Below are 8840 nucleotides of genomic sequence, written 5' to 3'. Positions count from 1 at the left end.
TTTCAATGCAGATTGGTTAAACTGCTATTAATAAAATTCCTATTAAAAATAATTGGTGCAATATTCATTCTTTCTGTGAGATTCCTGCAACATTTGAAAAGCAATATTTATAGCTCGATTGCATTTGATACTATTTCTGATTTTCTATGTTTTTGTCATAAATTAAAAATTTTTAACTCTTTCAACCTTTTTCTATGTTCTTCATTTACATGCAGATATTAATTTTTTTTAATAATTTCTTTTATTTTTAGATATTTATTAGATTTTATAGATATTTATAGACAGATATTTTATACATATTTAGCATAATATTTGTATAATTATTCTGAAAAACATCTGTTTTATTATTTCTGCCAAATTTAATCAATTTAACTTGATGTAATTTTTAAACTTGCTTTTTAAATAAACTCTAGTTAAATATTAAGGACATTTCAAAATTTTAACATTTCAGGCATATTTAATGCTGAAATTTACTTAGTTTTAAAAACGGATGTTATTTTCTGGAATGATTTCGTTTTTTGAATGAACAATATATACGTAAAAATGTATACAAATATGCTTTTTTAAGTAAAATTAAATATTCTGCGAAGCTAAAATTTGGTAACTGAATGTCTTAATTTCAAGAGCAAAAAAAAAAAAAAAAAAAAAAAAAAAAGATTTTTATGATTATACGTGGATAGCTGTTTTGAAAATGGGTTTCAAATGTGACTTATTTTTCATCTGATTTATGAAAACAAAAAATTAAGTGATTTCAGGATATAGCATAAACATTTTTTTAAAATATCTTCTCGATCTCAAAGAAATTAAACATGCCTGCCCTTGGTATAAATAAATAATAATAATGCCTTTGTTTCCGCTTTTTATTAAACAATAATTTCGAGATTTTTTAATACAAACATTACGGTATTAACTTTTAAACATCTGATCTGTTTTTAAAAGCAATAAACAAAACATTTAGGAGTTATTTAAGGGCTGAAACGGTGATAATATCAATTTAAAATTTGTATTTCACTTTTTTTTACATACACTATTCTATTTTGAAAGGGAATTTTAACCCAAAACAGTCTTCATGAATTTTCAGTTGATCATGAATTTATTGACTGGGTTTAAAAATTCTTGCCTTCCTGTCCTTGAAACACTAGTACACTTTGTCTGAAAAAGGATTAAAAACATTACCCTATAACAGAAAGCTGAAAAGGAAAAATGGCACATAGTTAATAAGAAACAAATTTATTAGCTTATTATTATATTATTTATTAGCTTACTATATAGTTGTTGAATATGGTATTTTTGTAAATAAAGGGTATTATTGTACATTTTGTAAAAAATAAGTAAGCATTATATTTAATAATCATAACAATTATTTATTATTTAAGAAATCATTTTAAGAATAAAATTCAAAATTTTTTGTGGAATATATTTTTGAGGATAATTTCTTTCCTAGGAATCCCAGCATTCAATTTTTGGAAGCATTAAGTTTTAAGAAATTGTCTTGCTTCAACGCAGATTTAATTACTCACATGAAATGCCTAACAAAAGAAAATGTCTTAAACAACAGTTTTAATTAGAGTAAATATTTTTATTATTTTAATACTAATAATAATATACAAACAAATATTTAAGTTCACTGCAGTTGATTGAATAAGAATGCTGGATGTGTGATGTTTGTCTTGGATTTGTTGTTGGCAACCAAACAGGTTAGCGGCTTGGTGTCTTTATAATTTTCGCCATGCGTAGTGCGATTTCAAGCCAATTTCATTTTGAAAATTTTCTAAGAAGATATTCTCTTAAAACAGATAATCCATGACTATTTTAACAACTATAAAAGAATAATTTATGAATATTTTTCGTTTTACGACAACACGAGCAAAATAATTTTCTCTGAAAAAATATATGCACCAGCACTTCTTATCGGCCGCCGTTAAGTTAACTGCATCGTTCTTATTCTTTACAGTATTTTCTTTCGAAAACTTTTGTCAGTAAAATGCACTATTTATAATCTGTCATTTTATTTTGTTCTTGTTATGTAAATAATCTACTTAAAATACATATTTCGTAAGCTGAGAAAGCCCAGTAACGGTCGAGAGGTAGGATAGTTGAGCATGTTAAATCCTTGCGGCTGCATGGGAGGTTTCGAGGTTTTTCATAAGTGTTATCAGGTTCAGTTCTCCTCCTTAATTGCTTTGGGATCATTAAGTGACCTGACTCGGAACAGGAAGCTTACTAAAGCTATGTTCAATAAATGTGGGAAGTAGACAAGATACACAGGAAGGGTATACGAAACCCTTTATTTTTTCTCTCTTTACAATGATTTCCGGACTTCGGAATACAGAGACCAACCTCTTGTGGTCTGAACGTAAGAATATAAAAATATTCACTAAATTCTAACTAAACTAACTTTGGATTAATAAACAAGTGTCTACTTGAAGATTGGCCGTATATTAACAAAAAGGCCGTATGTAGTGTAACAGAGAACTGTTAACACTACGATACCTTTAAAATTATCAAGAGGATTAAACCTCTGGCCTTGAAGGCAACCAGCAACCGAGTAAAACTGCAATGGCAAACGGCCTGCTCCTAATCACTCCTTCCTCTCTCTTGCTTGGCAAAAAGCCACAACTTAAGTACTTGGCGTTCGCAAGACAAATTTTCATAAATAAGTTAAAGCTTTTAATTTTGGCCGGAAGTAGAAAATAAGAAGTGATAGTAAAGATTTAAAATAAAATAAACGTTAGTAAAACTTAAGATCCTTACAGTGTATGGTGAAATACCAGCCTGTTTCCCTAAAAAAACTCTTTTTTTAGGTAAGTAACCCCTGTGTGCTTTACCATAATTCAAAATCTTTGGCGCATGTTACCTTATTATAAAAAAGGTTTCAAACTGATTTTTAGCTTAAACATTATTTTCAGTATTAATTATAACATCAATTGCATCAATAGTATTCTCAATATTAATCGCAGGTTTGTATTCATACATATAATGTACACAAAAGCGGCAGGTAGACTAAATTTATAGGAAATTTTATATCATAAAAATTTAGATTAGAATTGTCCACAGCACTTGAAGATTATATGAATAAAAGAGTCGCGTCTCGTAAAAGACGTTTAAAGGAAAAAAATTCGTTTTTCGTTCACATGAGGGGAAACCACGAAAGCTCCCCTGCAAATAACTCATTTGCCTAGATTTGAACACATTCAAATTACCGTCTTTTGTGACCTTACCGAACTTAGCGCTCAGGGCTCACTCACTGTGAGATATTGTAATACTGCACGAATACTTTACGTAATTTAAGTATATTTGTTGTGATAATAATAAATTTTTGTTCATTTTTCATCGGATTTGTGCATTCATTTCGTAGCGAATCCGTACGCACGCAACACATGGATAGATTAGGTTTTGAAAACATAAATATATACAGAAGGAAAAACTTGAAAGAAACAATAAAGACAAGCAATTTTATATTATTAATTGTTTATAAATAAATCAGCATTTCATCGGGGAAGGCTATCTTTAATTGTGTAAAAATAAATTTTAATGACACAAAACGTCATTTAGTAAATCTGATCTGCATTATGAAATCAGAGTTACTCCTAAGACTTACAGAAAGGATTAATTTAGAATTCATGAATGATTATTGATATATTAAATGTTTTTTTTAATTAGTCCGTAGAATTTCCCATTGTTTATCCTTACATCTTATTTTTCTTATCGAATTCGGAAAATGCCTGTAAAAATCATAATGATGAAGTCATGATAATGACAATATTTTAATTACCTAGTTTTACATTAAATTCCAAAATTTTACAAATCCTCCCAAATATATAAAAGTAATAAAAAACTGAATTCATTTTTTCCAAATTTAGCTTCCGAAAATTAAGTGAAGACAGCAATTAATAAAATGAACATTATATGTTCTGTTATTTTTCATTTCAATAATACCAAATTAAGTATTAAGTATTAAATTCAAATACTGAAAGCAAAATTGGTATAAGCAAGTTTATAGGAGTAGTAAAAAATTTAGGGAGTTAAATCTGATCTTTATGCTACACATGCCAATAAATAATACTCTGGTATAATTTGTCCCTTTCATAACAATTTAAACAATTACTTAAAAACAAAAATTTCATTTCTCATTGTCAGTTTATGTAATGGGATTAAACATTAAAGTTTTTTAAGTGTTACGAATAATACTCGCGGCAACACCTTTATGCAAGACGGCCACTGTTTGATATACAGAAATGTTCATAAGCATGGTCTTATAAAAGGGTTTTCCTACCCTTATGAAGACCAGTTTGTAACTTGTAAAAAGCAGCCTTCGAAAATTTCCAAACTAGGTAGTAGATTTTTGAATTTTATGCCAAGGTAATATTATAAAAATCTGCATAATTTTAATTACAGAATTTCAATATCTTTTGGCCCAGTAAAAGTACTGGCATCATTATGAAGCATTTCTTCAAGAAGAGAAAAGGGTATTCAAATGTCAACATTTGATATTCTATGCTCTTTACAACATCAGTTATTAAATCTTAAATTCCATACAATAATCTCTTATATATTTATTTTTATTGTACGATCAAATTGTACTTAATTTGTAGTATTTAAAATAAAAAGGATTACTTTTTAATATAGAAATATGCAATAAATCAAGCTGAATTCGTAGAACAGAAAGAAATGAGCAAATTTTCCAAAAGTGAATGTCTTTTTTTTACTCCATTTGAAAATACTTAAATATTAATAAATTATTTTATAATACATTATTTATCCGATTGAATTGATCTGAAGAGGGACATTTTGCTTAGTATTTTAATTATTTTACAAAAATTGCAATCATTTGACATGCAAATTCTGTGCAGTCGGAAGTGAGCACAGATGTTTCTGTTTTGTCAATGGTTAGCGAACACGATTTACATCGTATTTTGTTTCCTTGGTATTTAAACAAACTATAAAAGTTTTTAAATTAGCATCGGAAACAAATTTATTTTTGCGTATAATTTCCTTTTAGAGGGCCTCTGAAATGAATTCATAAATCAAATTTTATACGAAAAAACTGAAGTGTCTTTCCATGCGCCTGCACAAATATAGTTCTGTTTCTGTTCGAACATATACAAAACAGCGCGATGTATCCTATGTAATCTGTGACAGCTAACAGTTTTCTTCCAGCCTTTCCTTTTCGTATATACAAGTAACAGTTAACCACCAAACTTAAAAATAAAAGTAAGTATATTTTCTCCCAATTACGGGCCCCTACCGTCCACAGACGTTGGCCACTATAAAGTGCCAGAAGTGGCGATCCCTTTATTATGGAAGCACCTAATAGGTGGGCCACTATGCTTCGTATGAGGGGAGCGCCAAAAACAACCATGCCTTCTATAGCATTCTAAACTCGGGCCCTTTATAAGTAGTTCATTTGGAGATGGTTGAGGTGCCCATATCTGAGTTCGTAATGTCCTGATTTCAAACAGCTGCTCGGTGTAGTGTTTCTTCAGTGTATAAATATGTATCACATACTTGATAAATAATTCATTTGGAGATGGTTGAGGTGCCTATATCTTAGTTCGTAAATTGCAGAGGTCCAAGAGGCTGTATAATCGAATTCTTAGCATGAATAGAATTCTTAGCATGCGGCGCCGCATTCGGGTTAAATAGCTAAGCTGTTAAGCTCAGAGCGGGTCAGAGAGTGACTGTAACTCTCAGCGTACATTGCAAATCAAAAAAAAAAAAAAAAAAAAAAAAAAAGATTATAACTCGCCGGTCTGGTTATTCGTTTTTGCAAACTCGCGCTGATAGATCACGCAAGTATACTAGATCTATGAAAAGTCAAATTTCTAAGCCCCGCCTCATCGACACACCGCTGAGCTGATAGAGACAGGTCCGCTTTTATTTTTCTTTCCTCTGCTTAAAATTTTTCTGAAGTATTTTTTGCCTATTCTGTTTGCAATGCGTAGGGTGTTAGAACCAGGCCGCAGTTGTTGCCCTTGTTTCATAGTTTGTCGTTTTATGAGTGGCAACCGTCGGATCTTGGTTCTAGTTTGTTCTTGTTCTATGGGTTTTGAAAATAGAAATGACACTTTCGAAAATTAGATGTAAAATTATTTAATTTTAAGTTTATTAAAAGAAAAGAGAAAGGTTAGTTCTTTTAAATCTCGAACAGTTGCTGACGACGGACGTCATCGGTAAAAGAAGTCAAGGTAATTTTATTGGTTTTATTGAATTTAACATTATTTGATTTTTAGCCCAGAGGAGCCTTAACTCAGAAGGGATTTTAATTTCGTTTTGGCATTTTGTGTCGATTCACTATAAACGGCAAATCAGTTTTTAAATTGTTGCCACCAAATATTAGAGCCATGTATTACAACGGTACCTAGAACCATCCAAACCTGAATAACGTACGTCTCCACCCTAATATGGAAATCTGGAATTTGTTTTATTAGCTATTTCATAATTTGTAAAGTTCAGCGAATTTCAGATTAACACACACAACGATTTCCAAGAGAGCAATGGCAACATTGTAAGGGGAAAAAGAACATTATCTCCAGCGCGCGAGACTGTGTGTCGGAAATTCTAAAGATACGTTCTTTTAAATATTTGGAGATATTGCTCTTTTCTTGAATTTTAAGCGCAAATAACATGATGTTTAATAAATAAAGGTAAGACAGGAAACGTTAAAAAAAACTCCCCTTTGGGCGTAATATAGAGATTTTTTTTTCCTTCTACTTTACCTGGGAAAACGAAACTTGTTACTTTAGAGCGTTTATCTGTTGAACTTAGTACTACATTTGATACTCAAACATTAAATTCAGAACGTCCTACAATGTCCATTCATATTAAAAGAGACTGCTATAAACACAGGGTGCCACTTATTTTGGATCTGAATCTTTAATTCATGCGCTATTTAAAGGGGTAACAACAAAGAGAGAAAGAAACTCACAAACGCTATGAAGTGAACCTTAGAAGTCTAAAAGTTGATTTTCAAATTCCTTCTTTCTAAATCAGATGTATAGATATTTTTCTTTCAATTTCTTAGTTCTTGTATCCATGGTCCAGGCTGTAAACTGACTACTCGTCCGCAAATCTTCGACTGTTCCAATACGATTACTTGTCCAGAAAAATCTTCCCACTAGACAATTCTTCCCACTGGGCGATTGTAAGTCTAATATTGGTTTTCTCTACTCCTTTTACTGTTAGTTGCTTTAACGTTATGTAATAACCATCATATTCTGCACTAAAATTCTTGGGTAGTTTCAGATTCATTGTGAACACATCCTATGTGCTGTACTGAGAGAAGGTGTCCAAACACGGAGGCTCTAAATTCACACCGTTAGGAGTCGGATAGTATGAGTCCTGTACTTACTGTATTGCCTGGTGTGCACGGTGATCTTTCCGTTGCAAAAAGTAGGTTCCACAAAGACATTGTTGCCAGTATGTGTCGGCTCCTCTGGGAATGCGTCTTCAGTAAACCCTCCATTGCGCTAAAAGAGAAAAAATAATTATGAGTCGTTTGGTAAAAGAATAATAAGTCTGCGTTATAGCAGGAATAAAATCTTTCCGTAATACTTACTTTCTTCTTAGATGTATTATGTTCGTCTATTTTTCGTTTGCCATTAGCGTTCTCGAGATGGGTGTTTCTCTGGTCTTCTCATGGTGTCGCTCAGAATCTGAAATCTTCAGTACATCCGCGTTGAGATGCTCGTTCTCGAACTCGTTGGGTGTTGTTCCAAATCCATCTGAAAAATATAAATTCAAACTATAAAGGCAATGCCAAAAATACAGATTTTCGTACTCAAATTAAATAGTAACATCGAATATATGAGTACAAACACGAAAAAGTTCCATGATAAAATACATACCTCGAATAACAAGTCTTGATTAAAAAAGGAAGTGCGAAAGTAGGAGCGAAGCATACAGCACGAACAGAAATGATGAAAAAGGGTCCAGCGTCTTTCTGTACAGGACTTGGTCAGGATCCACGAGAATCTATCAGAAATCGCTGTGCGTACGTCTACTGCCCTCTAGCGGTCGTTGCTGAACTAAATAAAATGTTCTAGAAATTCTAACATGTATATGCATGCTGCAATCAGGTTGCGCTTTAGTGTGACATCAGAGCAGCGGGGAGTTCTACGTCAATCGATAAACGTGTATATGAAACCGGATTACAATATAAATAGGATGAAACATGTGCCTGACGTAGCAATAGCAAGATAATCCGAGGTGACAATGCGTGATGACGTTACGAACAGAATGCAACGCGTCCGTAGTTGGTGATGTAACAACCCGCACGTGCTCCTCCGTAATTTCCCTCCCCCTGTGAGCGCCACGCAGTCGTAGCGCCACTGCGCCACATGGCCCCAAAACTCTCGTTTACTACCTACTAAGCTCTAACATTTCATTTTTCAGATGGCTCAACAGTACACGAAGTTGGATATTTGTCCTGGTAAATAATCAGACGAACAGAAATTATACTCGAACACTCCCTTGAACACAGGAGTTAAGCAGCTACAGCATACAGACTCATTTCTGTTTGATGCTTTAAGCAGAGAATTCCATGCATTTAGCCACCGATTTCTGGTTGCACGTATAATTTCGAATATGAGTGGCAGCTCGTGAGCTCCGAAATAATCAATTCAGATTATTACGTAAGTTTCATTGGAAATTCTCCGGTCTGCGCTGGTTTGACTGGTGAAAGAAATTTTTGAACTTACCCTCTAAGAGAGAAATGTACGCGTTTGACCGCATTATTTCTAGTTTGCTTAAAGTTTTGTTTTTTGCTAGAACGCCCCAACTCGCCTGATCACAAAGTGATCTTATCGTCCAAAAAGGAGTGTCCCATTCACACAACAAGC

General features: G+C 32.5%; 1 long non-coding RNA gene across 1 annotated transcript; it reads right to left on the bottom strand.

The window, feature by feature from the left end:
- Positions 1–6892: 6892 nt before the first annotated feature.
- LOC146994894 (uncharacterized) lies at positions 6893–8199 on the bottom strand. The gene is made up of 3 exons (XR_015043665.1): positions 7848–8199; positions 7559–7724; positions 6893–7469 (listed from the first exon to the last, which is right to left on the bottom strand). It is a non-coding gene; the product is annotated as an uncharacterized LOC146994894 (long non-coding RNA).
- Positions 8200–8840: the final 641 nt, after the last annotated feature.

This window comes from Stegodyphus dumicola, chromosome 10 (assembly GCF_044657685.1).
Source record: "Stegodyphus dumicola isolate Sdum_Otavi_A_Nest chromosome 10, ASM4465768v1".
Taxonomy (NCBI): Eukaryota; Metazoa; Arthropoda; class Arachnida; order Araneae; family Eresidae; genus Stegodyphus; species Stegodyphus dumicola.
This window is presented reverse-complemented; position numbering and strand designations above follow the sequence as displayed.